Source organism: Centroberyx gerrardi, chromosome 10 (genome assembly GCF_048128805.1).
Source record: "Centroberyx gerrardi isolate f3 chromosome 10, fCenGer3.hap1.cur.20231027, whole genome shotgun sequence".
NCBI lineage: Eukaryota > Metazoa > Chordata > Actinopteri > Beryciformes > Berycidae > Centroberyx > Centroberyx gerrardi.
Window position 1 is genome coordinate 29,397,277 of NC_136006.1, and position 18,558 is coordinate 29,415,834.

The 18,558-nt window shown below is 44.1% G+C and overlaps 1 protein-coding gene across 1 annotated transcript in view; it reads right to left on the reverse strand.

The window, feature by feature from the left end:
• The window catches only part of asic4a (acid-sensing (proton-gated) ion channel family member 4a), a 69,621-nt gene that overhangs the window by 24,848 nt on the left and 26,215 nt on the right, over nt 1–18,558 (reverse strand). The gene's annotated exons all lie outside the window — the stretch shown is intronic.

The following is an 18,558-nucleotide window of genomic DNA, read 5'->3' on the forward strand; positions in this document are numbered from 1 at the left end:
GGGCACGGATTAGTAAACTGTGCCCTCGGATTAATAATCTGTGCGCACGGATTCTTAAACCGTGCCCACGTATTAGTATGTACATTGTATGTTGATAACGTCAAAGAGGGACATCACAGTGGCCCATAGAGTTGCATATAACATTTATAGATGTATGCATTATTTATAGCAAGTAAACAGTTTTCATATTATCACCAAATCGGACAGTCATTTGGGAATAAGAAGAACACACATTGGTTCATAAATTAGACCTACTCATGTGATCAATCAATGGGCTATTATGGTTCACATATAGGCCTAGGGGCGTAATGGCTATTATGGCTCACTGTATATTCCTAAAAGTCCCTCTTTGATGTTATCAATGTGCAACATATATTACGAATCCATGGGCACAGTTTAGGAATCTGTGCACACCTCAATTATTTTTTTTACCAGTTGACCCCTGGGAGGTTCTGTACATTTCAGATGCCTACAGGTATATTTATTTTGTATGTGTGCGATTTGGACAGATAAGGAATTCCTTTCTGTAACTGCTGTCTAAATAAGGACGACCTAAGGACATTTGTTCTTGAACTAGGGGGAATCCAGCGACCCAAGGAAGCAATCTAGTTGTCCGCTATTTGTGTACATCGCTTACAAAAAAGTCACGTGAAAACCCACATGTGAATTCAAAACACGTGTGCTTTCTGGACACGTGACCCATCTTTCTCACATTGTATTCTGACGTCACGAGACAGTTTTTACTTCAGATGTAAGATGCATTTTTTCTATGTGACCTTTTTTGTGCACATTTTCACCTGCTATTAGATATGTCAATATTTGTTTCACATGTGAAAACTTAATTTCACAATACAATTCACAGGTGAAATTGTCACATGCGAAACGCTTTGAATTCACGCGTGGGTTTTCACATGACTTTTTTGTAAGGGTTAGCAAGCAGAGTACATTGCTTCCCTGGGAATGTAACTAAGACTTCAACCAAATGCCACAACGGATAGAAAGAACACCAGAAAGGCTTGTGGACCGATAAGGGCAGAAATTATTCAGCGTTGCTGGACTTCAGCCATGCCGTAGCTGTCTATTTTTGCTCTCGCTTGGCTTCCGCGCCGCTCCTCAGCGTGACGTGCGCCACGGTGTCGAGTGTGGACAGTACGGCCGCCCAGGAACCAGGGAGCCTCGGCAGAGTCAACACATTGTCAGGCCTCGCGGTTTCCATTCCCCAGTGGGAGCCTTAAGAGGACACATGGCTCCGAGTGCTTCTGTGGTCACTGCTCCACCTGGACTCATGCCAGTTCTATCACCCAGCATGCTGTTGTGGGATTATCATCAAATTCTGAGCTGTTCTTGAGCTTTAAAAAGCGCCTCCCTGAACACAAAACTACCCAGTCCTGGTTAGTAGATAAGAGTTTTTTTTGTTTTTTTTTACTTGCTTTGATGTTTCTGCTTTTAATGAAAACATATTACTACATACCTGTAGGGAAGAAACACACTCAGCAAATCAGAAAGTTACTGAGCAGCTGTTTGAAGTGTCCTTGCCCAGCCCCTTCGCTTCTCATTTTAATGTGGACAGATACTGTCTTCTAATGCGCCTGCGATATACTGCATGTTCCTCACGATGACACAAATCAATAGACACACTAATCCTAGTGTATCCAGTGGGGCATTCTCTTATCCTGCAAGATTTTCACACACTAACTTAAAAATCTGTTGAGTGGTCTTTAGGGCGAGTTTCTTATTCCTGTCAGAAGCGAGAGGGATTACGTCCAAGACTTAAAGCTTCACCCACTTAGAGTCGAACTTTTTTCCATGTGAGGCAAAAAAAAAAAACGAAGGAGCTAAAATAAGACAGGTTTTTACATTTGCTGACATTGTGGGACGTGATAAACAACCCCCCCAAAAAAAACAGGGGTGGGGGGTGGGGGGGGGGGGGGGGGGCAGATGAAAAGCCATCTGTTATCTCTCACCGCTGACATTTTTCAAACCGAGCGGCGGAGACGGAGGGAACGCTTCGACGGCATCTGAATGCGCAGCGGTCCACTCCCGCCGAAGAGGTGGGTGGTGTGTGAGGACCATAAAGCTAAACACCTGTCTTTTTTCCAAGGATCAGTTGATGCAACATCTGCATCTCTGACAGTGCCAAACTGCTCCGCGCTGGTGCTAATATTACGTTTCAGCCATCCATTAGCCTCCAGTCCCAGCAACACCTGGCCAGTAGCGTACTTCAGCCAGGCAATGCACTCAGATGGATTTAGAGGGCTCGCTCTATTGCCCGCTTAATTACCGAGTGCAAACTATAATGTGCCAATGTAAAGTGTGGGGGAGTTCTTTAGGCTCGAATTACAACTTTCTTCTGATGTGCCACAATTTGCCTCACTGGCAGTCAATGTTTGCCCTATTCTGCAAAAAAAAAGTAAAAAATGCAATGTAGGATTTCCATAAACAACAGCGGCGCTCCGCTCTTCATCAAACACTCTGTTGTTGAACAGAATAATAAATGTAATTATGACTGAATACGTTTGACTTTAATACACTCCTGTGTTTGCTTCAGTGATCCTCTTAGCAGCACTTATTCCACATTAGGGATGTTTAGAGTTGACATATTCCCGCCTGCTCCCCTCCTTCCATCAATCTGGAGCTCCGGCGCTGGTGTTTGTTGCTATTTTGAGAGTATCAAAAGGGGATAAAATAAGGCACCTGACTGATGGTAAATTATTCTCCCAATCCTTGAACTGTGTGTCAAAGCTAAGAGTTATGACTCAACTCACAACGAGGAGAGCTCGGGATCCGAGATTGTCACGGAGTAAAGAGTCGGCGTGTAATTGAATTGAAAAGCACAAAGCCACTGGTACATCGCACTCGAAATTCCTCAAGCCTGCAGATTTGAAATCAAGTCACGACCCCGGTAGCCATAAGTGCCATCCAAGTCAAATCCCAGTTGCTTGCATGTGTCTCTCTCTGTCAGAGGGAATCCAAATTCCCCCATCAATCGCGGCGGTGGGTGACACGATCCCTGACAACTTTTCACATCAGTCTGAGGATTAGAGGCATACGGTTTACGCTGGCCTTGCCAGAATCCAGGATAACATTTTTTGATTCAGCAATTTAAACTAATTTCAAGGCTGGCTCTGCAGCAATTTTCTGGATCAATGGAACGTCATAGCTCACTTGGTCACTAGCCCTCTTATCGCAGGTACCTAACACGAAGGGGTGCTATGCTAATTGCCCAGTCTGGAGAGCTGGGGGCTGCATTTTCCTCCATCTTTTCCCTCCATCCTGATAGCCAAAACCAAAGATTTCATTTTAATGACATTTTAGTAATTTAGTCACTACCTGGAAATAAAAGCCTGTGCCAGAGTGACTCGACATGCTGTTTACATTGGACTACATTTCCAGTGAATAGGTTGTCATGACCAGAGGCGAGGCACTATTATTAGACACTTTTGATGTAGATGACAGTCCTGCACTAAGGAACTGCAAAATACACATAGATAGCTCTACCCTGCTCCAATGCACTGCTCTGACTCTGCCCTGATCTAATAGAGAAAAAAATAAGATGGAAAAAATGGATGAAAACAAAATAAATCCACTGTAAGAATAACAAAACCGTGGCCTTTGTAATGTAGCTTTTGTATAATTATTGCACAAGCCTTAGGCAAAGATAACTGAAATGCATTGACTTCTGAATGGATATTGAGTGAGGCAACGCCGCGCCATCCTCAGATACAAATTATGTAAATATATACCATTCAATTTTAGTGGACTCGTTCAACATATATATTTTTTGATTGCTATCCAATAACCATGAAACTAAGCACAGCCGAGAACTGGACAGATATTGTTGGGAGCGTGGTTGGAGCCCTGAACCTCGGAGTGTGAAATAAATAAATATCTACAAATCATTTCTGTAGTGTGGCTTCAGGGTGGCACAGCTGAGGACAACATTATCTCTTGGACTATTTATTGGTGCTGCTGGCTTCCCATCTTCCTTTGAACATGAATAACTCAAATGCTGCAACTGAATCTTCAAAGTTATTAAATCTGGGGAGGGAAGAAAAGAAGTCACAAACTGACAAAATGACCAGAATTGTTGTAATCTGTGACATATTCAGCAGTGTTTCCTTTTCTCCATATTTCTACAGACATGCCATTTCATGTCTGTCTTGGGACAAGATCGGAAAAACATTTTTGAAAAAAAAAAAAAAACTCCATTCAGAGACACTGCCTGACAGGCAGGGCCTGTTCCATTTTCTTATGTTTCAATTACCAGGGACAGCGCAAAGCCACATAGGGTTAAAAAGCAATTTCCCACATCATGACAACTGTACAAATGTATGGTGGCAAATGTTGGAGGAGAAAAGGGGGAGGTGGGGGGAGATAAGGGGGTGAAAGAAGCCGTGGTGGCGGTGGCGGAGTACAGAGGTTAATCCTGCTGTTTAATCTGTGGAGGTATGGGGGGGGGGCCTTATCTCTGTCTCCTGCTGCCGTTGCGCTCTCCTTCAGCATCCAGCATCCCTGACTGTCTGAGATCACTCAGCGCCGGGTGGGGTGGGGAGTGGGGAGTGGGGGGGGGTTGGCTGGGGTGAAGGGGGGAGAGGGGAAGACAAGCCAGCTGCAGCCGCACGAGTGCCAACCCAACCCCGGGCGCGCACGCCCCGCCCTTCCCCGAGCCTGCCCTGCTCGCCCCCGCCACGCGGCTTCGCGGCGACCACAAAGACTCCTACACCGCCCGCTCTGTCCCCGACATCCTGCGGGACCCGCCGCCGCCGCCCTCCATCTCCCTGTTTGTTTTAGCGAGACGGCGATGAGACGGAGTGGAATCTGGGCCCGCGAGACCGCCGGGGAGGAAGAAGAAGAAGACTGGAACTCATCGCCCCGCTTTAGCGATGTGGGAAAAGGCAAATAGCGCTGGCAAACCGAGCAGCTGTCAAACTGCCCTCAGGCAGCGCAGAAACAAGCAAAATCCCACATGGACATGAATTTCAGCAAACACGCCTATTTGAAAAAATTGAAACACGGATTTAGTATGCATGTTCATCAGGGAGGCACATCCCACCGTGCAATTTACCTCGTGGCTCTGATTAGCAGATGAGGGTGTAATATGCACAAGGGCAGCTAGTACTGTGGGCATGCAGCACACTCAGCTAATCTGTCATTAACGGCAGAGAATGCCCGTTCCAGCAGCAGAGGCCGGGGCAATCGACCCGGCTTCGGGAAGAATGACAAGACCGCAAGGATTTCAAAAACCTTTTGTCGGTTGACTTTCACTTGACATTACAAAGGTCGCAGCCTCGGATCCGACAAGTCTTTCTTGAGGGCCCGCTTGCGGTCTGCGACCTTGGCAAACGGTGAATTTGCAGCCTGAGACTGATTCAGCATAGCAGGAATTCGTGTCAATTAACGCAAACAAGGAGGCAAAAAATCCCCGTTTAGTTTCCAGCTGTCGTTGCAGCCGCTGCTTATCATTCACGGCCGAAATGATATGAAATGCAGCCTTCCCTCGGTATGTGGCGCGTGTTTGTTTTCACTTCTTTGTCATTCCTGTTGCGTCTTCCCTGACCTTGTCTCACCGCACCTCGCTCTTTTCTACCTTCCGCCGTTTGCGCACCTCGTTTAGGCCACGATGCTGTCTCTTCCTCATAAACCCCCGGCTTCAATTAACATTCCTGAAAAAGGCGCATTTTGTGAACTAGCGGCCTTTCCCTAATTTCGAGATAAACTAATGCAGGGGTCATATCTGATGGAGTTTATTTGAACAAAGCGATGGAGATTTGAAAATTCAAATTTCATGCAAATGTCGCATACCGCCGGTCCTGGCGAGGCGATGTCGGGTTAAGGTGGAAATGAAGGTTCGTCTGCTGCCTTTGGGACACGACCCCACCCCACCCCCACCCCCCCACCCCCACACCCCCTCCGGTGTCTAGACGCTGGCTGCCAGCGGAGCATTTAAAAAAAAACGACTTCACTCTTGTTCAAACACCTGTGATATTATAATGCCGCCCGAGGCCATTGAACTTTCCTAACTTGCAGACTGTGTTTTTAATGATGTTGCAGTTGCAGCAGCTGAACCGTCGCTAAACACTACAAGAGAATCAGCGGAGCTCGGCGCGGAGATGGGCCGTTCAAAATGACTTTGGTGATATATATTTTCATAATCGCTCTCTGACACGGCGAAGGAGAAGAGTTAAAACTGTTGGCAGGGGAAAGATGCCCTGCTCTGGACTTTTGGCCTAATTAAAATAGCCCCGGTATCCAGGCTGTTCAAACAGTACATTAATGCAGAAAATGGGCAACCTCTCGCTTTGATACTGAAAGAAATAAACAGTCCCACAAAACAAATCCACATCCCAAGCCTCAGGCTACAAAAACAATTACCAGAAAATCCATTTCTACATAATACAGCTTCCTATTCTTTTAATGACTCTATTAATGATAACATTCCATTGACTGGCCGAGGTCCCAACACCAATGTCCATTTTGTTTATTTCTTTTCTTCTTTTTTTTTTTTTTGACAGAAATGAGAAAAGATGCCGTTGTCTGTTTTCTTTACAGGATAAATCTGCAATAAAACAGAAGTCACGCATCAGAACTTCTCAGATCTTGGATAAATCTGTCAATATTTTTCAACACCAGGAACTTTCTCTAAATGGCAGAATTAGGGCGAACCGAGTTTCTAATCTGCGCCGGTATCAAACCACGCTTTCTGGAGATGATCCACTGACGATGTTGGCGCGGCAGATTTAATGGGCTCAGATTCTTTGTTTGAACTTCTCCATAAAAATGAGCTTCATAGTCGAGCTAACAGTCCAGAAAATGAGCCCACAGTCCCGGAAAATCCCTATAAGTACTATCACAGTGTCCACAAACTCACTCTTCCGTTGATTGTCAGTGGAACAGCTCCAAAAAGTGTCGCTTAATGATATTACCCATTGGAGATTTCGCTGTCTCCAGAGCTTTATTTGTGTTCACAAATATGTTAAGGTGGATTTTCACTTTAAATGACCAGACGATTTGGTAAATTGATGTGGGGCATTTTTAAAAAAAAACTTTTTTTAATTGAGGCCGCGTTGCTATTCTCCTCCTGCGGTAAGACCTGGTTCACAGTGTTAATGCACAGTTGATGGCTAATGACAGGTGTATTAAGTGATCATAGGATTTTAATGGCCACTTATCCCCGGCTGTCAAAGGCAAAGTCAACAGAAGGCTGCTGGGAGCTGCTGCAGCAGCTGTCTCTCTGCCAAATGGGCAGCTTTTCTGCCCACGGCCTCTCAGCCTCTCCCAGCTTTCTTTTTAACTTTGTTCCCTTCATCCCAATGAACCACATACTCATTTAACCATACAGAACATCTGTGCCATTGTTCACAGGCTCCCTAGGTAGTCTTTGCATCAAAACTATTTCAACAGGGCCGGCCGCTCTTTCTTAAAGCCTCAATCAGAAGGCGATGGGAATTGATGCGGACATATTTATAAGATGCAGGCAGTCAATCTATTACACAATGGCAGTTTAGCGTTCCTCTATTGAAATGCATGAGTTTATTTATTTGCACAATTATTACAAAGACAAGACCAAAAAAATAAAAAAAGAAGAAATATGTATACATAGTGCAAGATGGGACTAGAAACCCAGAAGGCTTTATAAGATGCCTCTCCCTCATAAATGAGAAATATTAAATTGCACAAAAGGATGAAAATATATAAATAAATAAACAGAAGTAATGGTAATAATCCCTATTCTTAACAGAAGAGAAATTCATCAATATTTATTCCCTCTCCCACTTTCTATTCTTATCGAGGGTTATCTGATACAGGCCCTGCAAATTGCTGATAACAGGCGCTTTTAATAATTAAGAGTGATGAGTAGTGTAATCAGCCATCTATTTACATATCAAATCAAATGTTCAAAATAGCGCAGCAAAGCATGGCGATTATGTGTTCTGTTCCTCCAACTTTCGTTTCAAACAGGCAATTCAAATGAGGGAAAACGGATGCATGCGTGTCTTAAAGGAAAATAGATTTGGGAAGAGGAAAAGGTCGAGAAAGATGAGCAGTAAACGTGTCATTACGGCTGCTTGCTTCGACACCGGACAAACACAGGGGAAGCAAGCATGCAGAACAACACCGTGTTTCACTGCAGGTAGATTGGCATAACGAGAAGCATGTCATGCGTTCTAAAATAACAACAAGAGAAGGTGGGATGAGGGGGCGGGCGCGTCACCTTTGAACCGCGCGTTTTGGAGAACGCGAGCAAGAACGCCGCTTCTCTCTCTCCTTCTTCCTTTGGCAAAGAACATTTCCTCCATCTCACCGCGATCCTCATGGGGAACCTTCTAAAACACATCCAACGCCCACGCCGCTCCCGTTTAAGATCCGTACCAGTATCAAGTAATATCACAGACGAACGTTTTTCACACCAGCCTACCGCCGCGCTTTGTCTTCTCCTTCGCGGTGGTGCGATGTACCTGCGCTTTACCCCCCCCCCCCCCCACCCCCCCGGGCGTCGGTCCTCTGTTGGCTCTTAGCTGGAACACCCCACCCCACCACCACCACCCCCCCCCCCCCCCCCAACTTTCTGACACAATAGTCTGGGGACAACAGCGAGGTAAAGCCATAGGTCAGCCGGGCCGCGTTCGGCACAAAAGCCCCCCCCCCCCCCGCCGAGAAGCGCGCGAGAGAGCGTTTTGTCATTCATCCGTCAATTGAGCCGGCATCAATTTACTCTCCGAATCAATTCATTTCCTTTTTCTCTTGGTAACTTCACACATTTCATCAAGCCACATTTGAAATGCCAGTGGTTTCATTGATTTCCATTAGAGCGGCTCGCATCTCGTAGATGAGGCCACGGCTGCGCTGGCCGCTAATATTTGGCCGTTCAGGTTGTTTAACACGCTCTGCTGGCTTCAGAGATCGCCATCTTACAGCGCGCTTCAGTGTTCCTTGCTTTTAATTGAACATCTGGATGGCATAACCAAATCACAGCAAGCCGTGACATGCATATTTTTTCCTCTCAGCAGTGTTGGGCAATACAAAAATACAGCAATAAGCAATTTTTCTGACCACTAGAGGGTGACAGGAACCGAAACACATTTGTAAATAACACGCAGCAAAGCCACTGCACCATGGAGGCCTACGAAGGACAAATGGAAGGATAAATGCTAATAGCTAAGCTAACCGTACCTGCTGAGAAGTGTCGCCGGTTACCAGCCTCACTTTGCCTGAACTTTCTCCTGCTTGAAGGCTACATATCCCACAATGACAAGTGAAGAGGTAGGCAGCAAGTTTACTAGTTTAACAAGTTTGCTCGCTTCATCAATTCCACCATTACGAGTGAGGAGCCAAGCTAGTTTTAAAAAAATGAAAAGCTACTGAATGGAGCGGGAGGAGCTTTGTTCAGGACCAGAATTTGACAACAAGCTTTAGAAAAGAGGTGAAAAGTGCAACACAGCTGCTGCTGTGTGGATATTGGTTTATATCATTATGTCTCAATGACATCTTCACATAGCACACATTAGTTTCAGGATTGGTTATAAGGTCTGATATCGCTTATTGCAGGTTTAATATGGCATCACAGCAATGTGAAATTCAATGAAAAACAAGGAGCATCTACTGCCAACGAAACGGAAATTACTGCTCCTGTCAAGTAATTAGTAAAGTCATGTGATTACTTTTTAAATAAAGTACTTACTTTAAAAAGTAAAGAGTAATTGGTTACATTTTCCGAGTAACTAGCCCAACATTGCTCCTCGGTGACTGTCTTTCACACTCTTCCACGGTACTGCCTGACCGAGTGGGAGCTCTCGCTGCCTCAGTGGGAACCTGAGGCTCATTTGGAAAACAAGGGACCATCGCTTCAATCCCCCCCTGGATAGCAGAGGGGAGCCAGAGAGCCAGGCCTTTTCTGATGGCACGCGGCGCTAAGAGCCGGCCGGCGGTCCAGGGGACGTACTTGAATGTCACGTTGGATCACATCACACATCCTGGGAATAAGGTCAGCGTCCAAAAAGCCACGGAGACTTCGACGAGGACATGGACGGAGCTGAGTTAAGATGAGGGGGTTTATTAGACAAACACAGTCCCCCGACTCCCCCCCCCCCCCCCCCCCCTTCCCCTGGAGAGTTTGTCGCATTTTAAGGGGATGCCTGTGCTTCTCCCAGTCAAAGCGAGGCAAAGCCCAGCCTGTGTTGTCAGAGTAATCGTCCGAGCAGAGGGGGCGCTTACCGTAATTAGCCCACACGCTAACATTACAATACAAAAGTAATCAGAGCTGCAGCACGGTCAAACGTCTCTCTCCATCACAGATGATGGAAAATACTTCCCCCCCCCAACCATAGTCTCCATGGCAACAGACAAACAGGACTGTATTATGCATTGTGAGTTGGGTTTAAATGGGATCGATGCACAGGATGTAACCTGGTGTTTACGTTACCCGAGACAAATCTCTATAAAACTTCTGCCTGATAATGTAAGAACTGACAGATAATGTAATAACTTGTAAAAATTTAATAATAAATGTAATAAACTCTGGTATGTTAACATCACATTATTACATTAACCGGTGTTTATTACTACGTAAGGGCTGTAACATATTTGTAATTGATCGTGAAATAATGATACTGACTAAGAATGTAATAACTCATAAGATTAAGAAGAATGTAAAAAATCAAGTTACTACATTATTATTGAAGTAATAATTACCGGATGATGTGATTATGTTAATGTACTACATTAACTGGTTTTATTACATTGTTGACCCATTTAGAGGGACATTTTATAGCATTTTCACAAGTTATCTGGAAGTTATTACATTATCAGTGAGTTTAGACCCTACTCTGTGCTGCTTATTTGATAAGATTTGACCAGTATGGGCTTTTGAAGGCCCATACCGATACCAATATTTTTACTCTATTAAGTTTTTGAATTTGACTTATGGATATTTTCTTGCCCAAAAAATGACAAATATTTAGTGTTTCGCTCAGAATTGTATTCTCTTCAGTGTGGAAAAGCCTCTGAATCAGCATTTAGACCATCATAGGACACTAAAACTCTCCACTGATACCCAGACTAAAATTCTTATAGTTACTAGCTCTAAGGCAGGGTGACCCTCCAACTCTGGGATACATTAGGCTTTTAAATGAAGAATGTCATGTCAGGTTTTGCAGACTGTTTTTCTGTAGCTGTGGTCAGGGAGGAACCTCCATCATATCAGAGGTGGGCGACATGACTGGCTGATATCTGATATTTAATAAAAGATCAATATCGGCCTCATATATCGGTCTAACCCTAGTAAGTAATATGCATAATATGTAATTGTATGGCGTAGTATTTATAGGCTCAAGATCCATCTGAATGTACAAAAAAACCCCATAAATATTGGCTACAACTTTGACTCTAACCTACTATATAAACACAAACCAAGAAAGCAAGCAAGACTTTTTTTTCATCCTTTCTCCATCCTGCCATGAGCAAGACCATCACAAGCGATCATAAAAAACAGAAATTTGCTATATCAACATAAAACCCCAGCAGGGGGGGCGCCTCTATCTCACCTGCTTTGCTTCCTCTGACCGCTCGGGCGATGCTGATGATCGCACCTCAAAGCTGCCGAGATCAAGGCAAAAACCTGCGTGCTTCACCCAGCTGGAGCATTATAGGTCAGCGCTTTTGTCAGCAACATGTGAAGCGCCTTCACTAAATGTCAGCTAACAAGGCTATTTTCTAGAACCCAAAAAGGAAAAAAAACACACACACACACACAAGCTCATTAAGACGCAATATGATCTCCCTGGCCTCCAGCTGTATCAGTAGATGGCTGTAAAGGAAATTTGGCTGGGGAGAAAGTCAATGAAGTGATGATGAAAATGAGCCCCCCTGACGCAGCTGATTGATTTTACTGTGAAAAATGGCAGGCGAGGAGGGAGCGCTTGTCTGTGCTACACAAATCGTTTAAGGTATGGGGAATCGTCTTTAGCGGATATTCCCACACTACCTGGATCTATCTCGGAGGGTGAGGGGGGATGCTGCGTGCCTCGAGGAGTTGTGAAAGTGTTTTAACCTTGACTGGGAAATATGAACATAGATCAGAGGACCTGTTCATACACGGCAACCTCTGGGTTGATTTTATTGGCTGTAAATGATCCATGCTAAGTATTGCAAAAAAAAGAAGAAAAAAAAGCCGAGAAAACATTTTGTTGTTGAATAGTTACCAGTCTTGTGAAATCAGGATCTAGATATCTTTCTGATATCAGTTCAAAACAGTTTCCAAAGCTGCAAGGTTGGAAGTAACTAATTACATTTACTCATGTTACTGTAATTGAGTAGCTTTTTCATGAGTGACTAAAGTCAGTCATTTTACTTTTACTTAAGTACATTTTTACTGAGGTATTGTACTTAGCTACATTTTAAATCACATCCATTACAAGGTACACATTTTGTGGCTCTCCATAAGCATCAGAAACTGGATCAACATAAATTGACAAATTGTGGAGCCATTCACAGTGAGAAGAGGAATCTGGCTTTACTTTGTGCTCTTTATTTTGTAATTTCCAATTTTTCCAATGAAAATAATCTAATTTGAACTCTGTCCTTCATGGAAAAACATCTGACATTCTCTTTTCAAAAAGGAAACTTGGTAACATTTACTCTGAGTACATTTTAAATGAGCTACCTTCTACTTTAACTACTACTACTACTACTACTACTACTTAAGTAAAATATCAGCAAAAAACAATACTTCTACTGGAGCAGAATGTCTTAGCACTCTTTCCACCCCTGCAAAGCTGTTACTATTACTACTGCTACTACTTCTACTGCTACTACTTCTACTGCTACTGCTGCTACTACAGCTACTACTGCTACAGCTACTACTACTGCTACTACTTGAGTAAAATATCAGCAAAAAACAATACTTCTACTGGAGCAGAATGTCTTAGCACTCTTTCCACCCCTGCAAAGCTGTTACTATTACTACTGCTACTACTTCTACTACTTCTACTGCTACTGCTGCTACTACTACTACTGCTACTGCTACTTCTACTTCTACTGCTACTGCTGCTACTACTACTACTGCTACTACTGCTACTTCTACTTATACTGCTACTTCTACTGCTACTACTTCTACTGCTACTATTGCTACTACTACTACTGCTACTGCTACTTCTACTGCTACTACTTCTACTGCTACTGCTGCTACTACTACTACTGCTACTGCTACTTCTACTGCTACTACTTCTACTACTGCTACTACTTCTACTGCTACTACTGCTATTACTGCTACTACTTCTACTACTGCTACTAATACTGCTACTACTACTGCTGCTGCTACTACTTCTACTGCTGCTACTACTGCTACTTCTACTGCTGCTACTACAGCTACTGCTACTACTTCTACTACTACTACTGCTACTGCTACTACTGCTACTGCACTGCAGCTACTACTACTACTACTACTGCTACTACTTAAGTAAAATATCAGCAAAATATCCCTACTTCTACTGGAGCAGAATATCTTAGCACTCTTTCCACCCCTGCAAAGTTGTTTTAATATGAATTTTCACCGTGCTATAATATATTGTGAAAAGGCTGTGTTTGTGTGGGCCGACATTGAACTCCTCCTCCTCTGCCTCCTCCTGCGTGTCGTTACATGCTCGCTGTCAGTCAGATACATAACTGTCAATATGGAGAAAAAGGGTTAAATGTAAAAATATCGTCGTGAGAGGGTGATTCTCCTATAGCAGCATGTATGAGCAGCTGTCCAGCTTGTTTTTTTTTTGCACTGGAGTGGGAGAGGAGAAGGGGTGGGGGTGGGGGGGTGGGGTGGAGGAGTGGGGTGTGAACAGATGAACCGATGGCCTTTTGCTGTGTTTTACAGGACTACAGCCGGGCCAGGATTGTTCTCAGCCTCCCAGAAGACACCAGCTGCTGGAGGCTAATGTTAATTAGAGCCTGTCAGCAGAGCACCCTTTAAAAAGGGTCAGGGAAAAGGTCAATGTGCTATATTATAATTATTTTACATGTTTAAACCAGATCCTCTCTTTGAAATCTGACACCGACATAATTCGATCTCCTTTTTCTCACGTTGTGCTTGTTTCACATTAGAATTCACCTTGGTGGCTGCATGCTAGAGGTGGGAATTTCTACTGATTTCACTGCTGATTACTATAAAATTATGTGACTGAGTAGTGTAAAAAACAGAAGTAATTAACTGCTGTTTATTGTGTATGCCAAAAACACACAACTTGGTGATAAATGATGAATGATATAAAATATATAAATGCGTATTTCCTATTGATGAGCAAAGGAAATTTTAGTGTTTTGCTCTCAAGAGCGTGGTTAAATTAAGTTTTACATGACTCTATTGTTGACTAAATCCCAATCTATCAAAGTCATTAAACTGCTTTGTTGAAATCATCTGGTTCAATTCAGAAGGCAGAGAAGAGGATTGACAAACAGGCCGGAGCAACGTTCGGCCCTGTCTACATCGAGGTCTCCGTTGTGCGACGGCGTCATTCCGAGCCGGTTAACCCACAGTGCATCAGGTGACACCTGCCTGTCCTGCGCTGACCTCCCCCCCATTTTGTCCTCGACCCCCCGCTCCCCGTCTCTCCTCCCCCGGCGGTGTCGGACGGAAATCTCCCCGGGGCCAAACAGCGCCACGTCCGTTCGATGCTTCCGCCCCGTCAACCGGCAAACATCTCCAGATTGGATAGCTACAACCCCCCTCCTCCCCCCCCCCCCCCCCCCCTGCCCCCCAGCTAAATAGAGCCCCCCCCCCCCCCCCCCCCCCACTCCCCCTCCTCCTTTCTCCACAGACAGGTAGAGACAGGTAGAAATGTGTGTCTGTCTGCGCCGGACATTCATCACACCTGCTCCCCCCCCCCCACCACCCCCCTCACTCTTGTATCCGCCTAAACAATGTGGCAGAGAGATAATACAGCATTAGCGTCCTCACCTTCATCATGCTGACATTTGTTACACCTCGACGCGGCCGCCGCTTGATCCGGCCCCGTGTTTCACCATCACATCTTTGATCTGAGTAAACGAGTCAAAGGCCGGCGCGGCTTAGGAGGCAGAGGGACGGAGAGACATTACTCAGGCCGAAGCGCACGCGGCACGCCGGCTGAAGCCCTGCAGGAGATTAGAGTGTATAGCCTGTGTCAGGGGGAGTCAAGACAGTCACGTCCCTGCGTGTGTGTGTGTGTGTGTGTGTGTGTGTGTGACTGTGGCCGGAGCTGGAGCCTTTTCGCCGTGACGCCCGAGCGAAGAGTCCTTGTTCAGGCTCCCGTGTGCGTTCCCCAATCCCGAGGCTGTATATCACACAGCGCGGTGTGACGTTTGAAATTGACATTTTTAATCTGCGGCGCTTCGCCCCGGTGATGTGATCTACTGTACTGCCGACACGGACTGAGAGGAGGGGGAGACATTAATCTAAGAAACACATTTATTTGAAAAGCATCACCCCCCCCCCCTCAAAAAAAAAATTTGTTTTTCGAGCCCATGCGGCTGATAATAAATTTGGGATAATCCATTACCTCTCTAGAGCAGACCACAGCAAATATAAGCAATATCCATACGTGATGCTTTGAAAGTTTAGGGTTTAGGTTAAGCATGCTCACTGTTACATGCAAATTTTACTCACAAATCATATTAAACTGGACATGCAGGTGCTGTAAAAACAGAGAGAACGGTAGAATGATCCGTTCGAATCCGAAAGCACATTTCAATCTAATGCTAAAAAGGTTTAATCGGGCATAAAAGGTATAATTGAATAATTATGTGGGTGACGTGGGTGAGCGAGCAGAAAAAAACCCCATGGAAAATAGATGCTTCCGCAGACCGCCGTGCTCCATCTCTCTACCTTTGTAGCAAACAGTGAGAATTTATCCACGATGACTAACGACTGGGACGTCACAGACAAGCATCTTAATAACCAATGATCCATGCGGTGCGATTGAATTGTGTCGCCGGTACATACATTTGTTATGTTCAGTATTTTGAAAATTGGTTTATAAGATGATGCAACGCTCTCTTGCGCCGGATGTTTTTTCCTCAAAGGTCTAAGTCAATGCTGGGAACGGTAAGAGCCAATGAACCACACAGCTATTTGACTGGCAGATCAATTTACAATTGTACTTCAGTTGTCTTATTTGTTAACCTGCGTTACCTCTGTTGTTCAGACGGATGTACTATGTGTTGATCTTGTTCTTAAAACACAAGTATAAAAAGGTTGTCAAAGCCGTGTGTTCTCAGCAGCAAAAGGGAATGCAGTGCAGACAAGGTAAAAAAAAAAAAAGAGAGAAAATAAAATACCTAAAAATCACTTGGGTTCTTAAAATGAAAGTCAGTAACTCCAGTGGTTGGGTCTAAGCCCTGCTGAGACTTGACAGTGCATACAAGGTTGCATATCTCCCCAAAAGCACTCCATGATTTTTCACTGACCAGAGATAGAGTACAGCTCTTATAGTGCAGCATGACAGGATGAGAACATCAGTCAGGACAGAGTTTCTATTTGAGGCTGTCGATTTGTATGAGGAAATATACGGGCCAGCACAGCCAGTTCCACCATATAATGCAGTGAAGTTTCAATCCAGGGTGGATCCTTTCCAGGTCATACAAACCGCACTGTAAGCCTACGTTGGATATGGGAGCATTTGAGTTAAAGCCAGTATAAATCCAAGAAAAATACAATACAGCGATGAGAAAATGAAACATTTTAAAGGGGCACTCTTTTAGAAATTCTTTTTTTTCTCTCTATTTATATACATATGTGGTCAAAGATATTTAATGTAGACATTGTTAAAATGAGCTTTTTTGAGTGCTTAAATTTAAAATCACTGCCTTTTCAAAAACCCATCCTCTTTAAAGACTAACTCAAATCAACACATCACAACTGGACTTGGCCTTGATTGGCTCCCCTCGCTAAATAATTGCTAACATCCTTCCAATCAGTAAAGTCGCCCCGCCTCCTTCCCCACAGGAGTTGTTATAGTCGGCCAATCAGGGTCCAGCATTGTGACTAGTCTGCTTATGAGGATTTAGTCTTCAAATTCATCCAACAAATATCTCTTTAACAAAACATCATGAAGAAAATTTTTCTTAGATTTGAAAACAAAATCATGACAACTGAATAATCTTATATGGAATATGGGACCTTTAAGAGACCGAGCACCGATTCATTAATATATCCATATTAGTTCACATAGTTTCCAAAGAGCAAACCGAGACCAAAGGAACTATATCACTTGATACGAAACCTTAAGGCTCTGCTGCCCTGTGAGCCGGAACATCAAGACACAGCTCTATGCTTTGTTAGTAAAGGTCAGGCCACCGCATTGATGATGTGCCTATTATCTGTCTCGGTGGCAATCTGTTTAAAATTACCTCATTATGTTGATGATCGAATCAAGTGCACCCCTGGGCCCCGTGCACTCCTCCTTAGATACTGTTTATGCCGAGTCACGGGCTACTGCCGCTGTCATGTTAGCCCTGATGAGAGCCGTAGGGCATCTAATACTACATGTATGCCAGCGAAGCCATGACACATTATTAATTAAGCTAAACCCCTTCTTGTCAGGTTCCCCCCGATCTCCGTATTGAGCTCACAAGCAGGTAACGCTTTCTGCTTCCTCGCCCCGTTCTTGATTTTCTGCCTCAACCAGAAGGACCACACAGGACAAAATTTCGGTACAATCAGATCTTTAAGACCTGGGAGATGGATTTTCCCTATTACATTTCTATGCTTATTAGAAACCTAGATACAAGCAGCATGTCCAATTCAAATACTGGAAGCTACAGGCAAGACTTTTATGTAGAAATACACCCGTCTTATCGGACTAAATCGCGAAGCGGGGCCGCAACAGAGGAGAGCGACCCATCCCCGCTCATTGAGATGCTGTAGATTCACCCATGTCACATGATTTCTGGTTATTGAGGTTCAAGCAGCTTTCAAACTGTTACCTCTCAATGCCATTTGGAGCTGTGTGTGTGCATAGTTTCCAAAGTGTCGCCTGAATACAGAGTGTGTAGGTTGTTTTATCTAATAAAGAGCACACTAAGACCTTCAAGATCTCTTAAATGTTTCAAATCAAAAGCTGTCCACAAATGTCTAATATGCATTCTAAACATTTTCACCTTGCTTCATTGTTTTTTTTTTGGCTATTGATTTCAGTCAATTTCCTCAGTGCTTTGTTTTGAGGAAGTGTACCCACATAAATGAAATGAAAGTGGCCACCCAAGCTCTTATTGATTAGGCTACAGCACAACAAAAGATCAGACACTCGCAGTTTTTTTGAAAATAATAGCAATAAAGCCTTGACATTTAGCCCACTGAGATCTGCACCATTAAATAGTCCCGTATGATGGGCTTATGTACAGCTGATCACATTTTGACAAATCCGGTAAACACAAACAAAAAAATCTCATGTTGGATGAACTTGAATGAATGTGTCAGGCCGGGTCTGTTATTTTGACTTGATACTGCGGTCTTTGATTAGTTTTGCCAAATGTAAGGATTGTTTGGCAGTAAAAAACGATATATCAAAATTCAATATAACGCGACACAAAAATGTG